The sequence below is a fragment of the Tympanuchus pallidicinctus genome, unplaced genomic scaffold (assembly GCF_026119805.1).
Source record: "Tympanuchus pallidicinctus isolate F22 unplaced genomic scaffold, pur_lepc_1.0 scaffold15, whole genome shotgun sequence".
Taxonomy (NCBI): domain Eukaryota; kingdom Metazoa; phylum Chordata; class Aves; order Galliformes; family Phasianidae; genus Tympanuchus; species Tympanuchus pallidicinctus.
Genome location: NW_026294669.1, coordinates 3,231,164 through 3,248,578, shown reverse-complemented (window position 1 = coordinate 3,248,578; position 17,415 = coordinate 3,231,164). Strand labels below are relative to the sequence as shown.

Sequence of the window (17,415 nt, the reverse complement as noted above, 5' to 3'; positions counted from 1 at the left end):
AAGTGCATGAAAGAAAAATACTGTCAGATGTCCATGTACTATTAAGATGGAATAATTTATACTGAATTCTGCTCTTTATGTTTTGATAGATCTGGATGTGCTCCGCCTATGATCTGGACGTGGATAGGGTTTCTCTGTCTGTGCTTCTGGCAAATGTGGTCAGTATTTAACCCAGACTGTATTTTCGTGCTTACCATCTGCCTAATTCTGAATGTCAGATCCACAACTGGCCCGCCAGATATTTCTGTACAGCGACTTTGAACTCACTCAGTTCAGCAGTGACGAAAGGATGTACTGGTTGTATGAAAATGTCAGCCGATTCAATCTCCTCCCAAAAGCTAAAACCAAATCTTTCTGTGAAAATAAGAACATTCTGCTTAATTTTTGTCGTGTTATTTTCCACATTTTTTTGCTGCGTTTGTTAAAGAAATGGAACTATGTTAATGAAGGCTGAGTTTGTAAGAGTTTTCTGTCTGATTTTGATGGCCACACTACAATAAACCTTTAGTGATTAAGTGATTCCATGTTTTCAGGTGTGGAACAACTCTAATACGTATCTTACCTTTTACCTAATATTTAGCTGAAGTGGAACATCAGATCTCAATCCTGACTATGCCACCCTTTCAGCCTTTCTTAGGTAGTCATGCTATCTTGATGATTGTTTGAATATTTCTAGTGCGCCTACTACTAAAATAATTGGGCTTGTTTTATATGAGTCACTGCACTGTAGAAATCTGGGCATAACCAAGAAATGTTGGGAAAATTGCTTACAGTTATTTCTTCTAAGAGAAATTACTTACTAGTAATTGTTATTTATACCTCACAGGTCTGATTCAGTCATAGCTGTAAACAAATGTCAGCACCTTTACTGGGAAATGTAGTGACCAGGATTAGACAAACGAGAGGGCTGGAAATGGGTCTGCTTCAAGTCTTACCATGTACCTTGTGGAGCGACATCTGGAGATGGTGGAGGTAAGGAAACTACTGCAGAATGGGCAGGAAAAGATATATCTTGGGTGTTTGTAGTTTGGTTGTATTGGAGGGCAGAGTCAAACCTTGTAGTTATGGGGATTTGCCATGAATCTGGAGGTGTGTGGGCTCGTGTTGTGGCAGAGGGCTGGTAGGTCAGTGTTTAATCAGGAGGCAGCTGCAGCCCTTCATGTATTATTTATCCCTGCTTTTGGGTACAGATGGACCCAAATCAAGCCATGCCTCCAGACTGCATGGGTGTTAGAACTAGGTCCAAGTGTTTCTTACAGTCCTTCCCTTCAAAATGGATAAGTTCAACAGCTCATGCTCATCCTCATCATTCTTCTTCCCTTCATCCAACATACAAGGAAACACTTCAGGGAGTCCTTTGTAATTTGTGTCAAATTACATGGACTTTCTCTCAATAATGGCCCACACAACACTGTTTCAGGATAGAATCAGGGCCCTAGAAGGGATCAAGCATTTGAGTTTAATTAAGTGCACTAACAACATATGAGCAAGCTAAATCTCATAAAACAACTTTATTATACAAATTGACACACAAAATAAAAGCCCGTTGGGATTAAATAAAATAACCTGAAAAGCATGTTGAAGTGCATGACCTTACCACTTTGGCTCATGTTAATAGCTCTGCTTCAGATTTTTTTGTTTCCTGATCAATGATTAAATACCAGTGATGGTAGCATGCAATATTAACCTAACAAGGTATGAGCAAGAGGGATTTGCTTTTGACTAGTTAAGAAATATGATAAAAATGTGAATTAGTAAACCTAAGATTAGCCTTTAATGCCTGGTAATCACCTTTGTCAAGGAAAATCTCTTTTCTTCAAAAAGCAAAGGAACTTTGTGGATGGGCTTGAGACAGGCTTGTGAGTGGTAGACAACAATTGGGAGAAGTCTGGTCTCTCTCTTGGAGTAGGGTAAATGTGTTCACTGACTGGACATGGCATTCAAAACTAGGCAGGCATGGCAAAATCTCTGATGCATTAAGATTATTAATTTCTTGGCAGAAGACAAATCTAATCTTTGTTGGACTGTTCATTAATTCTCATGGAGGCACTTTTAAGTTCTTGTGTTTGTATGTTAGTGGGCCTGTTACAGCTAAACATACAAGTGAAAATGTATTCTTACAGAATAGTCAAGTATTCCCATTTCAATGGTGATGTTGTCATACAGATATAAGAAAGCTAATGTGTGAGTCTTGTTATTATCTACTTTGCTATAGGCCATCTGGACTTCAGCTAAGAAAGGGCTCCCTCATGCAAATATCTGGTGAAAATAGGGCTTTCCTTTAGTTCAAACTTTTAGTTTGAACTAATAAATGAGGCAAAGTGTGGAAGAGGAAAAATGGACAGAGGGGAGGAAAAAAACACACAACTTTCTGTAGTCCCACAACCTTTTACTACCAGATAGAAGTCTGTCTCTTAACTCCCACTCTAGTCCCATTGCCAATAGAGAATATTGCATAATTGTTGACCAGGAGTGTACATGTGATTTATTTGTGCAGTGTTACTGTAAACAGATATGAGCATGAGCCCTGCAGTATGCAAGAAGATACAGTACAGATGAATGGTGATATAAGCCCTTGCTGCATTGCTGCTGTAATCTTCAAGGTTCAAAAGCAGTAGGCAGTTGACAAGATGTTGTGCCTGGGTGTAGAACTGGATAAAAAATTCTCCACACTTGATATCAGGCAGTCCTGTCAGTTTGGTTGCTCTCAATGTGTTGCAATGTAGAAAATGACTAAAACAGTGCTTTGAGAATAAGACATTGTGGAAATAAGGACAACAGCATAAACATTTTTCCCTCAGACATAGAATTGCTGAAGCTTCAGTTCCTTTGAATGTGGGCCCTCCATCTCCTGACTCTCCTGACTAGTTTTTCACCTTCCCATCCCCTCATGCATCCTACAAATGATGCCTCCATTTTCCCTGAGCTGCTGCTTGTATGAGAGGCTGGGTGCTGTGCAGAAACCCACATGTACCTATTGGCTGTGGCCAAACCAAGATAAATGGTGCCGTAGAGCCTCATGTTGTAGTCTTCCTGCAGCAGAGGCACTCCTTTTAATCTCCTACCTGTCTCTAGCTGTCTCTAGCTGCCAATATTAGCAGAAGTTACAGGAATTTAATTATCTCCAGGGCTTCTATCTCTTTTGAATTGGATTGAAATGAGCCAATGGATTTGCAAATGGTTAAGGAAGGAAAGGTCTGGCAGAGAGAACCAACATGTAAGCATCATTTCTTCAGTACACTTGTTCAAAGAATTGAACTCCAGTAAAGTGTGGTATTTTGAAAAGTGTAAAACCATATGAACTGTAATTATGTTTGTCTAGTTATGGGGAAATAATAAATAATGAGATTAAGCAGAGAGGACAGTTTAGAGGTCTTATCATAGCAGTCCTTTCCTTGCATGACATGCAGAAAGAGATCAGATGCTTCCACCACTGAGAATATGTTTTTCTCCAAATGAAACAGTAGACCCAATGTGAAACAACTGGCTTGTTTTTTCAAAATATTTAAGGGATCAGAGGCTCTGGGTTCTCATTCTCTTCCTTTGGGTTTTTATGCAAAGGAGTAGGGCAAGTGGGTGAGAGAAAAAGTCCTGGCTTTTCAGGTGGTGGCACCCAGTACTAAATGTCTCTGTGGGGCTGGGACCATGCAAAGTTCCTCTTTGGGAAGTCCCAGGGAAATCAAAATGCCATAGAAGACAGGGAAGCAAACAGTTTCTCTTGTGGCAATTTCATGGCTAAGTGTGAGTGTTCTTGCACAAAGATATGGGCAAGAGGCCCTTTGGAAATCATTCAGCAGAGTTATAGAGCTGCCTGAAGCTGAGCCAGGCAAAAATACTAGGACCTGAACCAAAAGGAAATACTTTATAGCTTGAACGCCTTCTACCAATCAATTTTTCTCTTTAAAAAGGCTTTTTTTGCCTCTTGTAGCTAAGATGCAAAGATTTAAGTGTGATAATGATGTAGTGTAATTCTCGTGTTTGGCCTGGTGATAGCTAAGCAGTTTAGATATCCTGGTATTAGCTTTCAAGCAACATAGGCAGTGTATGTGTTTATTATACCAACAGTTATGGATGGATGGATATTCCCTTTGTACCTTTTTTGCTATTTATATAAAAGTAAATATGTATCTATAGGTGATGGCAGCAATACACAATATAAATTAGATGCCTGCTCCATCTCAGTTCATAGCTACCCAAGGACTGCAGGACTCAAAGACTGACAGTCATAGAATGATAGAAGGGTTGGATGGGAAGGGATCTTAAAGACCATCTAATTCCAACCCATTCCCATGGACAGGGATAACTCTCTCTAGGTCAGTTTGCCCAAATTTCCATCCAATGGAACCAGTTCCAGGGATGGAGCACCCACACCTGATGGATTGATTTCTCAGCATATTTATTCTAAAACGTTTTCACAGACATTATTAGAGGGCTCTCAGTTTTTTCAGTCTATACGGGGTGCCTCCAGCTCTCCTTCATGCGTGCTCATGGATAAGCAGATCTGGTGGGAGCTAATTCCCTACTTCCCACTCAGACCTAGAGCTCCATGGCAGATTTTATTCCAGCCCACAGTTTGTAGCGAGGAGTCAGTCACACCAGCCCTCTCCACAGTTGCATCTGTATTATTTATCACCCTAAAGACTCTGTCCCTTTCTTCAACCCAGCTGTAATGACTGTGTATTTAAGGTCAGTTTCCTCACCCCTGCAAGCAGAGTAGGGTGAGGAGAGAGAGGAATTGATTCTCAGCACACTTCAGCTTCAGGTTTTTAGGGAGTTGAATACACCTAAGTGATTCTTAAGCATTTGCCTTTAAATGTAATAGTATTAATTGCAGGAAGGTGTAACCACAGAAGCTGTAGTTCAAAATCGGTGCATGCCATACCACAGTATTAATACATAAAAACAGCTAGATGAGGAATAGGGCACTAAAAATTGTCACACAGGCTGCTTGTAAGCTCAGTGCTTACAAAATGGTCTGTATACCTCAACAACCTAATTTCCTTTTTAATAATTCCATTAGCAATTCCTAATAATTAGCTGATCTAATTTAGATTTTCGTTGCCTAGTTTCAAAGTTCTGCTCTTACAAACGGCTGAGGAACCTTGCCCTTAAAAACTGGTGATGATATCCCCATGACCTGGGACCACTGTTGGAGAAAAGATTTTGTCTGAAAGGATTTCAGGAAGTTACAAAACTCTTTTACATGGCCTGTTGGATCTGTGTATGATTTCCAACATTACACAAAATAAATACCAGGAGACTGGTGTGGTTTATACAAGAGTTTATAGGGAAAAAATCCACCCACCAGCTCCCTTGCTGAGGATTACAACCAGGTCTCTGCTGCCAAGTTCTCTGTTTAGGTAAAGCATGAGAAAATCTGCCATTTTTTTAGAGTCACAAAAGGGGTGCTACAGGGGGGGCAGTGAGAAGCTGACAGCTCTCACTGCTTAAAAGGCAGCTGTTCCTTCTCAGGTACTATTATTAATAAACCCTAAGGTAATGTTTGCTCTGAAATATGTCTAATTGAAATAATTTACCCTAACCCTTAGAGAATTATGAAACTGTTTTCATCATGTTCACACACAGCAAAATAATTATGAGATGCCATATGGAAAAGACATCATGTGGTATATGTATTTCTGAATGTATACTTTTTGAAATGGTTCCCACAGATAAATCATATAGCTAATTTACAAAGAGGAGGTGGATAGTAGTTCTTAAGTATGCAGTTTAAGTTTAAAATGGTTTCAGGCTGGGTAAATTTACAGTGGTGATGACATGCAGTAATTGCACTGATCATAGGACGTATATCACAGAAGATGTCGATAGGGCCATTAAGTTGCACTGTACAAAATGGAGAAGGAAAATTCTGCTGGTGCTGTGATGTGGCATTGCTCGGAGCCTTAGTAGGTCCCACCTGGTCCTGAAGTTCACCCAGTAGAAGGGATGGAATGAATGCCCTGGTTGTAGAGATCTGTCTGAGCCTCAGTGGTCTTTGCTGTTTTTTCTGAGCTCCTACTGTGACAGCAAGTTCTGTCTGAATCACCATCTCCTGCTTCTGAGGGATTGGGAACATCATCCCCAGGCAAGTCTGTGGGTGCCCCAACCATGGATACCCCTCCATGCGTGCTCCATCCATGAAGAATTTTAAAGTCCGGTTGGATCAGGTTCTGAGCACCCTGACTGAGCTGTTTCTACTGTTCATTGCAGGGAAGTCGGACTATATGGCCTTTAAAGGTCCCTTCCAACTCATCAAGCCATGCATGAGTTACAGTGCTGTTCCCCATCACTAGGGTATCTGTGAGACCTCCCTGGTTGGCATCCAGAAAGATTCTTAAGCAGAAGAAATGCTCTCTCAATATCAAACTCTTCTGAGCAAAGCCCATGAGTGAAATATTCCTGTTGTTCCTATGTTACTGTCATCTTTTCAAAAGGTTTTATTATTAATCTCATCTCTAGTAACCAGCATTATCATGTAGATGCATGATATATAGATACATTTCTACAGAGCTGTATATTTCATTATATATGGTAGCAGGAGAATCCTGAGGGACACGTTTTGGTCCCTTTCCAGAAATAATTGTGGTCAATGATGAGACATGTGAAATATCAGGAAAAGAAACTCAAAAGTTCTGAAGGTGACTTTTGAATAAGGAACTCCTATTAACAGTTCTAGAAATCTGGCTGGAGATCAGGCTTCCTTGTCAGACTTCTGGTAGTTCTTGTTTCCAGATGGATGGAAGAAAAATAAGAGAATAGCTTATTGCACCCGTTCTGTTTCATGTCTGATAGGCAACCAGCAAGTGAAGAAGACAGACAGAAATCCTGCTCTGTCCAGTCCATTTCCTTTTTTCTCTAAGAACATCTAAAAAAGATATAGAAAAATAAAAATGGAAAGGTTTATCTCTACTTTGAGCAGTTTGACTCATCCTGCCTTTTCTCTGAACTACCTCACCAGTCACTTCTGCAATTATTTCAGTGCTGATTGATGAAATATTTGGGAGACCTTGTATAATTCTCTGCATGCCCTCTATTTTGAGAGAGCAACGGAGACGTGCTGCAACCGCAGTGTTTATCCCCCGGTAATGACAGCATTATCCTGCATTACCACTCTAGGAGGATGTTTGTCAACAGCCAGCTACTGATGAGCACAAGAAAAATATTTACCCAACTTCTGTACTGTGGCTTTACCGCAGTGGTGCTGCTTCAAGAGGGCTGCGCTGTGTTTTTCAAAGGCTTGATACAGAAATCAGAACAGTCTTGGCATTTCTGTAGCACCAGTCCTGAAATGACTGCTTTTTAGACAGACTAATTGCAGGATTTTTTTATTTTTATTTTTATTTTTTTTTTAAGGGAAAAGAGAGAAGGGAAAAAAAAAGAAAGAAAGAAAGAAAAAAAGAAAGAAAGAAAAGCAAAGTGATATTCCCTGCAAATAGCCAAAGTAAGGAGTTTTCTAATGCTCTCTCAGTGTGCAGAACGCTGTGGATAGCTGTATTTGATGGCTTCCTAATCTTCCCAAGAGTACCCACGTATGCTAATATTTACTCACTCTGCACACAGACAGCATCCAAACGCTGCTGATGCACTCGTGTGTGTATTTAAGCAGAGCTTTTGGCCACGGATGGCTCCTGGAGCCACCTGTATGGAAGAGATCCCCTCTGCCACTGTTGTTTTTGGGGAGCTGTGATGCTCTCTCTCCATTTCTAATGTTATGCAGACGGAAAGGCATGCTCCTCTTTTGGCAACTTTGTCATTTGTTTTTATGCTCACTAAAAGTGTATTGCGTTTTGTGCTCTTATAGTGCCCTAAACCAAAAGTAATGCTTTTTTTTTTCCCACTAGCTACAGTCGATTATTATTTCACTACAGTATCCGAGAGCATGAAATAGAGATTTATGATACCACTGTGTTTTCCACTTCACTTCATGTAGTGCCAGGAAGGTACAACATCTCTGCCTGCACAATATCCCTTTCTTTTCCCCTTTTCTCTCTTTGAGCAGCGTGCTGTGTGATTAGAGGATAGTGAGAAGGTCACTGACCAAACTTTATCTTCCACCCAGTTTCCCACAGCATGTATTCCTCCTAGGAAACATTTTCTCAGCTCAGGTTATTTCCAGAAATGTTCTCAAACCATCAGAACAGTCCTTGCAGTAAAACATTTCATTCCCACTTTCTATCCTTTATCTAGCGGCGCAGTGCTGACAGCATTTATGTTTCTTCTATTGACTGGGCCAAGAACAACAGGATTAATGAGGTTGTCTCTTCATGAGTGCATTATATTTTTTCCTCTGACCTTTCAAACATGGGAATCTTCTGTTTGCAATATTTCTTAAGGAAGGAAAATCCCACCTCACCGAGGCCCGGCTGGGTGGGAGCCCAGGTTCTGTGTGCCTGGAGCAACGATCTGTGCACTCCATCCTCTTGTGCTCAGACCATCGTACTGCTCAGGAGGTGGGTGGACACAGATCTCTTCTTGTTGTTTTGTTTTGTTTTGCTTTGCATGTGTTCTGGGCAAGCAGGGGAAGGAGGTGTCTCTGGGAGTGCAGCCTTCCCCAGAATTGCTCTCGCGCTTTATCATTCCTCTTCCTGATTATTTTTGACACGGAGTAACTGGAACGCAATCAAGATAGGATCATTGCTAAGTGCAGCAGGACGGGGAACGTGAAGAATTTTCCCAAGGATGAGAGCACAAGTATCTTTAAACACAACAAATAACTTTGCACATCTGACATCTTTCAGTTAACCTCCTCAAAATATGTCAGTTAGATAAGCTTAACATAATTACATTTTTTGCATAAGTTCATTAAGGGTGACTGATTCCCATTTTTCATCTGGGGATGCAGAGGGGACATAGAATCAGAAAAATTCCCACTTGCCCCAAAGCTGTATGACATAGGCATGCCTCTAAGATATTATTTTTAATCTTGGTGGGGAAAGAAGCACGAAGAACGAATGCATTCACACATTGCATCCTGTGGGGCAATAAAGCCTTTTAAGGAAGTGCAGATACTTTGGTGTCAAAAAAACACTCAACCTGCTCCATAGTAAATGGCAGAGATATCTGCCTGATATTTTGGGGAGGAGGATGGGATGGGGATAAGTAGAAGTGACTGACATAGAGTGTATGGGTATAAACATACAAACTCTGAATATCATTTCATGTAAATATACAGAAGTGGAAACATGAAGGATATGTTGCTGAACACAGTTTCCATAGGTACGTGGCTTTGCTGCACACAAGAAATTATTTTGCCTTGCAGGAAAACCAGATTTACCTGCTGCTTTTAGGTGAAAGCACAGTGCTCAGGGGCTTTTTGCTGGCTGTGCCTGGTGCCAAGCATGGGATTCTGAGCTGGGCTCTGGGCCGTGTTCCAGCAAGGTCAGAACTCATCGCCCAGCTCAGGGTTAAGCAAGCTGGAGAACACTGTATGTGAACTGAAGTCATTCTGGGGCTCTGAGATCTAAATGGGACAAGTGGACATGGCCAAATTCATCTATGTCAGGCCTAGAAGGGAACAGAAACAAAGATTCCTGGCTTCTCGCTGTAGCAATTTAAATAATCCTATGTATTGGCTCTGGAAACAGGACAGGCTGCTTTTATGGTATTTTAAGTTTAAAAAGTCATCAGAGAAGCTCTTCAGAGTAATATTTCGTGAGATTTTGAAATATTTCATGCTGAAAATAATGATTCTTATACAGGAAAGAAGGTAACCCCCCTGTGAAATGTCCTCAGGCACTGGCAGCCACTGCAAGTACCAGGAGAGTGCTGCCTTGAGGTGCTTGCAATTTCCAAGTGTTAAGCATGAGCATATTCCATGCCTTAAATTTGTGTTTCCTGGCTTTCAGAGCTTGGGGTTTGTTGCTTGAACTCTGCTTTCCTCCTTTTAGGATTTCTGTTGTAGCTGAACCTGGATAACCAGAGAGAGTACTTAATATGCCTGCATTTGCGTTTGTCAGCATTTAGGACTATTAACTGTACACAATTCTGATGAAGAAGTTCCTACATTCTACGCTTCTCTTCTAATAACTTACACAGAAGCTTAATTCTGCTGACTTGTACCGTTGTTTAACTAGAACAACTCGGTTAAGCTAATGAAACTGCAGTTTGCTTTATGTTCCTTTAAGCAATTGAGCTCCCTGCCATTCACTAGGAAGATACTCTCATAAATCCCCAACTGAAAATAATTTGGGGGCTGTGACCCTCAAGACTTAAAGATTTTCAAATCCTGACTCTTGAGGATTAAAAAACAACAACTGTATCTATCTGTGAACGGTGAATGCATGTTTGTGTAGTTTCCCTTATTTGCATTTGTTGATAATTAATTAAAAAACATGAGTTTAATTAAACTCGGAGTTAGGGGATTCATTAAAATAAAAACAAAAAGCATTTCAGTTAAAAAATGTAAAATAATTTTTTTCGGTGGAGTCAGCTGGTGCAGCTTAAGGATTTGCAGAGAAATAGTGGCGGTGCAAAAAACTTTGGAGATTGTGGTAGCGTGGTTTGGGTAGACACATTTCTATCAGTGGGCAGCCCATGTGGGGCTGGCTCTTGCACTGAAATAAGCACGTTTGTCTTCAGGTTCTTTCTGGTGTGAGTCCACGGTTGTGAAAATATGACATCTATTCAGGTCCTGGTAAGAGGGTTACAGAGTAAATGAGGGTTTTTAAAACAAGAGAAGTTTAAAAACAGTTTTAAAACAAGAGTGAAAAGAGAATGGGTCAATGGGTTTAACAGTTGGATGAGATGATCTTGGTGGTCTTTTCCAACCTTTATGATTCTATGGAAAAAAAAATTGAAAAAGATAAGCCTTAAGGAAAGAGACCTTATTCAAACTATGTAACTAAATTTCATGTGTAATCACATAATTTAATGTACTCACAGAACGACAGAGGTTGGAAAGGATCTTAGGAGACCTTTGAGACCAACATCCCTACAATAGGTTGCACAGGAAGGCATCCAGCCAAGTCTTGAATATCTCCATAGGAGACTCCACAGTCTCTCTGGGCAGTGTGTTCCAGTGCTCCATCTCCTTTACTGTAAATAAGTTCTGCCACATGTTGGTGTGGAAATTCCTATGTTCAAATATTGGAATCATAGAAACATAGCATTGCTCAGGTTGGAACAAACTTTCAAGATCATCAAGTCCAACCACAGAGGCCATTAGTGCTTGTCCTATCACTATGCATCACCAAGAAGAGCTAAGCCTGACCTCATCCATTTGCCTCCTACCTTCCTTTAGCTATTTATGGGTTAGCAGTAGGAATGAATGATCTTAGTGGTCTTTTCCAACCCTTGTGATTCTATTAAAAAACAAAAAAAGAAAAAAAGAGAAGCCTTAAGGAAATAGATCTCACACAAAACCTGTAACTAAATTACACTTATCCATTTTTAAAACAGTAAAAAATCTTTTTTTTAGATCTCTCTGAAACTCAGTTCAATTTTTTTTTTAATTTGTTTTTTTTGTTGTTGTTGTTTTGTTTTTTGGCTTTTTTTTTTTTTTTTTTGCATTTTTTAAGCATATTTATTTATATATATATATACATATATATATATACTAATTTATATATATATATAAATAAATTAGTATTTTATCCATACTGTCCTAATGTTAAAACTAATAATAGAAATAGAAAACGTTAATTAAGCCCAATTTTTATTTCACAGCCTGGTCTCTTAGTTTCTGCCCCTTTGGTGGGGATGGGCTTGTCCCACCAGCTAAAGAGGACAGACCCTTTGTAGGAAGTGCTCCCATATGGACAGCAGAAAATGGGAAGGTTTGGTGTGCTCATGGGGCTGGATCACTGCTGCAAAGGGAAGTACCTCCACAGGATTATTTTATTTTGGGCAAAACTGTTTCAAATTCTTTTTTTTTTCTATTTTTTTTTTCTAATTTATACTTCCCCCAAAGTATTTAATTTGGGGATGAAACAATTATAATAATGAAACCCAATACTCACTAAAAAAAATAATTCCTAATTGTGTTTATCGGACTCAGTTTCCTATAGCATCCATTTGCAGGATGTCGGGATACGACTGGGTGCATGAAAAGGACCAGATGTAAGAAAAATCAAACAAAACCTGTGCTGGCTTTCTGAGACAAGGAGCTGGCTGTGGGTGCCTGTTTCCCACACCGCAGCATGGGAGGGCTCCTGCATTAGCTAACACCTCCACCAGCCACGGTGCAGGGAAAGGTGGCCTTCGTGCACAGGGAGCAGATGCTCCACAGCTGAAGCCTTTCAAAGAAGACACCTACAGAGCCCCTGGCCTTGTGGAATAACTGGATTGTACATAAATAGTCTTTAAAGGGAGCACTGTCTGCTCTTCCCCCCCCCCTATCCTCAAACCCCAATCCTCCCCCATCCCCCCCACCTCAAAAAAATGAGAAAACTAAGTGGGTTTTTGTGTGTGGGTAAAGTAAATATGGTTGGAAAGACATGACTTGTTAAGAGCTTTTTTGAGGACCCCACACTCACAAAATCCTTTAGGTCATGTGTTTGCTTTCTGAAACATTTGGTAAGTAATAAGTGCCAAGGGACTATATGCACTCCATCTGGAATTAGCAGATTCCTCTTTGTTCAATTGTTCCTAAATTTGGAACCAGCTGACTTGCTTAAAAGTATTTTGATTTTCTTTTAAATAAATATGGGAAATAAACATAGCCCAGGACCTTCAGAGAGGTGCGTTATTAGTCTTTTCCCTGGCTCCACGAGCCACACAAGTCTTAAAGAGGCATTTGCCAATTTTGATGCTTGCTCTTTGTTTATGCTAACAATTTATTTGGAGTGGCCCATCGTTTTTGCTTCCCTTTTATAAATAGTATCAAAGAAATCAGGGACGGAAAAAGAACTATTAGGTCATCAAACCCGCTCTACTGCCAGCGTAGGCTTGTTCCTCACAGTGTATTTTTTTCCATTTATTTGTCCAGGTTAAACTTGGAATTAAGTGTAAGGTCTGTAGGTCTGGTGAGAGGTACAAGAACAAGTGGAGATTTTACTCTTTTCTCCTCTCTTTACTACACAAGATATCTTATTTCCATTCCCACCTTTCCTTCAGAAACAAGTGTAATGTCAAAAGATCAAGTAGATGCTTTCTCTTTGCAGGTGTTGTAGATAACTGCTTCATTCCTGTAAAAATTTAATTTTTGCTTGGGGAAAGCAAAAAAAGGAAGAGAAAACAACACTTTGCTTATCTTCCCTATGCTCTATAGCACCAAATAAAACCAGAGACCAAACCACCTGCTTGTCCGGTAAGCTTATTGAAAAGACTGATTCCTTGAGGAGCTGTAAAAACTTGTTTAATATATATAAAATCTTCTTTAAAATAAATAGAGAATTAAAAAAAACCACCATAGAATCATTCAAAATTGCATCAAATGCAGACCTCAGTTAAAAGGCCCATTTGACACTGGAAATGTTTTCAATGAGAAGATTGCAAATCGAAGCTCAGAAAGATTCTCCAATGCCGTTACATTTGGCATGTAAAGAATTACATATTAAGAAGTGCAGGTCTGTACATTTGGGATAGCAGCCTGGGATAGTCAGCCTGTGTATGTTGGTCTGTTTCCATGTACTTGAATAGAACGATGCCTCTTTGCAACAGCTGAAGATGGATGATCCCCTCCAACTGCAGAGGAAGCTTAGGGAGACTTGCTTTCCTAAGTCAGAGCTGGCCTCTCTGAACTGCACCTTACGATTCATTACAGAGCAGGATCAAGGTCCTTATCTGGTTCAACATTGCTCAGAATTTTGTTTTATCCAACATTTGTTCAAAATATAAGCAAACGTTTAATTTTTGCTTCAAGCATTCATAGGAGTGGAAGCAGTGCAGCACAGGCAGATACATTTTTTTCTGTATGGCTGCAAGGTCTTTTTATTTGGTGTAGATACACATCTGTAACTATTTTACCAACTCATGTCCTCTTACGTCCGGTAAGTCAAAGGAGCTTAAGTTTTCAGCTCTTGCTCTGAGTCACTATCATTCTGTTTTGCAGGTTGTTTCCAATGCATTGTGTTTCTGCAGCCTAAGGGCTTCCCTAAATCATTATTCTGTTCTAGCAAGCTGGAACTTAAACTATAGTCAAACACTAGCAGGGAAAATCTGATCAAAACTTCTTTTCCTCTGCCCATCAGTTCCTATTCTGAGGATCAAACCTGCATTTCCTCTGTGTGGTTGAAAGTACTGCTTTAGTGGGATGAAGTGCCAGCAGCACGCAGCTGAATCTGCTGACACCGGTGTTTGGACTGGACCAAAGCATGGCGGGACTGGCTGGCTCTTTTGGAACCTAAGCCAGTGGGTATGTGCTCAGGAGTTGCACCAAGAGTTCATGGAGTCTAAGATGTTTGTGCACACCACAGGTTAGCACACCTTAATCCTTCAATGCAGATGGGCTTCAAGCAATAAGGTAGCATGGACTACTGGCTGTAGCAAATATATGTAATTATATGCATTAGCACTGTATGTTAGAAAATACTTAGAACCTTAGGATTTGGAAGGATAGGCATTTGTTGTCTTCTATACCTGCAAGATATCTGTACAGAAAAGTGTTAGCAACTGTGATAACTTTCTGAAAATGTGTCCTCCTCAAGCATTTTTTATGCCAATAGAAGAAGTAATATTCACTCTTGTTCCCGAAATGTTAATTAAGACATTGCTATTAACATCTGTGGGAGTGCAGAAGCCCCAAATATTTGCATAAATGAAGGATTGGGAGTTTCTTTTTGATTTTGGCTATTTTTTAGGAAGTCTTGAAGAACAAACTTTGTTACGAGGATGAAGTTATTAATTGTAACTTGTAAGTCTTTCAGACAATGCATATGCTCATGCTTCACATTTTATAGTCTTGTTTTATATGACTTTGTATGCTCCTAAATGTCATTTAGATTATAAAAATTACTGATAGGTGGCAAAAGTCTTAGTAGAAGACAGTAAAACACGCACACACACGCAGAACCAAAAGATGTACCGTATGGTAGATGAAGCAAATCCAAATTTTAGAACAAAGGAAAAATGTTATCCTATGACAGTGGTTTCTTTCGATGCGCTTGAAGAAAGGCCCCTTTGGCAGGTGAAGGTATTGCATCACACTGAGCTTAGAACTACTGACTGGTTCTGTGCTGTTTGTGGAGATGACTAAGTTGTCATTTTTAATTAGCCTTATACTCTTCTCAAAGGCTAATTATTGTACTTTTTTTTTCAAGATTACTTGATTGGCAATGACAAGGGTGTCATGGTTACGTATTTTTAGAGAATTCCCCAACCTGCACAATTATATGATTTTCTGTTCCCCCTGGATTCTTTGTGCAGTAAAGCCTTCAGTAAAAATAATGATTAAAAAAAATGGATATTTACTATTGATATCAGCAACAACAACAACAAAAAAAGGAGTATCTCTTGATATTTAGTCAGCATGAAAGCCTTTACCCTTAGTTTCCCACTCTGCCAGGGACACCAGTGAGGCTCTATTACCTGGACTGAAGTTACCTCAGGCAAACTCAGTTTGAGACATGAAGGTTTTCTTTCTTTTTCCCCCTCTCTTATTTCTTTACTGTTGTGTATCCTCTCAATTTCCACAAGGAAATTGAGACTGCCTTCCCGGCACATCTGTTTCAAGGCATACAGTCGAGACACTGGATACTGATGTTCAGAGCCCTTTCCTCCTTGCTTACCTAAATTTAGTTGAAAAGCCCTTGAGATAAGTATAAGAACACTGCAGCCACAGGTGAAATCTCTCATTTCTTCGGCCATTTATAGATTACCATGATATGTTTTAGTTTGGAACAGCAGCTAGCCCAAAGGTGATGCTGTGGGAATGCTACCTTGAGGGGGGTGGGAAAAGCAAAGAGGGAGATGAAAACTCCTCTGATGTTTTTCACAATAGTTATGCCCTGAGAATCATTGCGTTACTCCCATTCCTCAACACATAAACGCACGTCAGATGTGTGGTAAACCAAATTCTCTCAGGAGCTTGTCCTGAAAGAGGGAAAGACACGATGATTTAGAGTCTACATCTGCAGCTCTTGCAGCTGCTTTGGTTCCCGCTGCTGGAGGAAAATTCCCCGCAGCAACATCCTCCTGAGGCAGAGGTTTAGAGCAGTTCCTGAAGCAAAGGCCAAAGGGCTTTGGGCTCAATGCTGTCACTTGCCCATTGGACAGGTGAGGAGCAGGCAGTGTGGTCACTTCTGCTGTCAGATGCATCACCTGCAAGTGGAAGAGGGCTGTATGTCACTCTTGTTGGATTTTTCAAGATTTTTAGAAAGGCAGATTAGAGCAGGCAGCTTCCTAAATGAGGTGCAGGTCAGCAAGGCACAGTGTGGCCTTGGCTTAACCTTGGTTGAAGCTCGCAGGGCGAGCTGCTGGGTGTGAAGCCTGCATGAATGTTTTCACTGGTGGGGAACATGTGGGACTTTTCTGCAAGAAGCTGCAGATATGAGGATATTTTGGAGGGAAGACTCGTGCAACCTCTGTGTTTTGAAGTTCTTCGTGGTGGCAGACTGGGAATGCAGCAGCAACAGCACTGTGGTTCTTTCCAACCTACGTGTAAAAAAAAACACACCTCTGTACTAAACAGCTTTTCTCCCTAATGAGCTAGTAATGCATCTATGATTTCAGTAATTAAAGTAAGTTTTTATTGCTTTTTGCTTATGTTAGCACCCCAGAACAAGCAGACAAGTCAGGTAGGCTGGCAATTATCAGGGCTCTATGAACAGGGATTCAGCTCACTGCTTCCTCTGCAGTGAGGTAAGGAGATGGGACCAGACCCTAAAGGTATTAAATGCCTTAATCCTGTGGAATTTGATGGGAATGGGTGCCTAAATACTCTGGGGATGTGACTTAATCTCATTATACTTTTGTTCTTCATCTGGCATATAAGAATAATAATTCCCCCCTAATCACAGTAAAATATGACAAAAAACATACTAAAGAAAACAAGATGTTCAGCTACTATAATCTTTAAATGCAAAAATATCTAAGTAATACAACATGACAATATGGTTATTTCTTTCTCATGGATCTTGATGACATTGTGCTCTCCACTCCTAGGGAGAAGTGTTCACTTGCTTGTTGATTCACTGCTGGTTGTGTTCCCTGGCTGCAATCAGAGCACAGTTTCCCCTTCAGAAGTTTAGAATCGTGGAGAAGGTAAGTATGCAGCTCGACTTTCAAAAATCAGACTGCAAGTATTTATTTCTCAATGCAAAACTGAACCCTTTTCCCTTCTAAGCTAACTTTCAGCGTCTCAGCTTTCTGTGTGGAGCCTTGCTTCCAGTATAAATAAATGATCCCACATTCCGTCATGATAACATATGCTCATGCAGAGCTCAAAATTAGAAGGAATATGAAGTGTTCTATTAATTGCATGAATGTTGATTGTTAAAATCATGTGCTAATTGGTAATATCTGTGTGCAGTAGGTTCC

General features: G+C 40.2%; 2 long non-coding RNA genes across 6 annotated transcripts in view; both read left to right on the top strand.

Annotated features, from left to right (window-relative positions):
- LOC128077014 (uncharacterized) overlaps nt 1-12,298 on the top strand; it is a 34,356-nt gene extending 22,058 nt beyond the window's left edge. For all 3 annotated transcript variants that reach the window (XR_008204775.1, XR_008204774.1, XR_008204776.1), the window contains exons 7-9: nt 90-158; nt 827-972; nt 11,665-12,298. This is a non-coding gene — a long non-coding RNA (uncharacterized LOC128077014). The remainder of the gene's footprint in view (nt 1-89; nt 159-826; nt 973-11,664) is intronic.
- An 82-nt stretch (nt 12,299-12,380) lies between these two features.
- LOC128077220 (uncharacterized) overlaps nt 12,381-17,415 on the top strand; it is a 28,868-nt gene continuing 23,833 nt past the window's right edge. For 2 of the 3 annotated variants that reach the window (XR_008204886.1, XR_008204885.1), the window contains exons 1-3: nt 12,381-13,246; nt 14,130-14,354; nt 17,041-17,139. This is a non-coding gene — a long non-coding RNA (uncharacterized LOC128077220). The remainder of the gene's footprint in view (nt 13,247-14,129; nt 14,355-17,040; nt 17,140-17,415) is intronic. The other variant, XR_008204887.1, reaches the window with a different exon arrangement.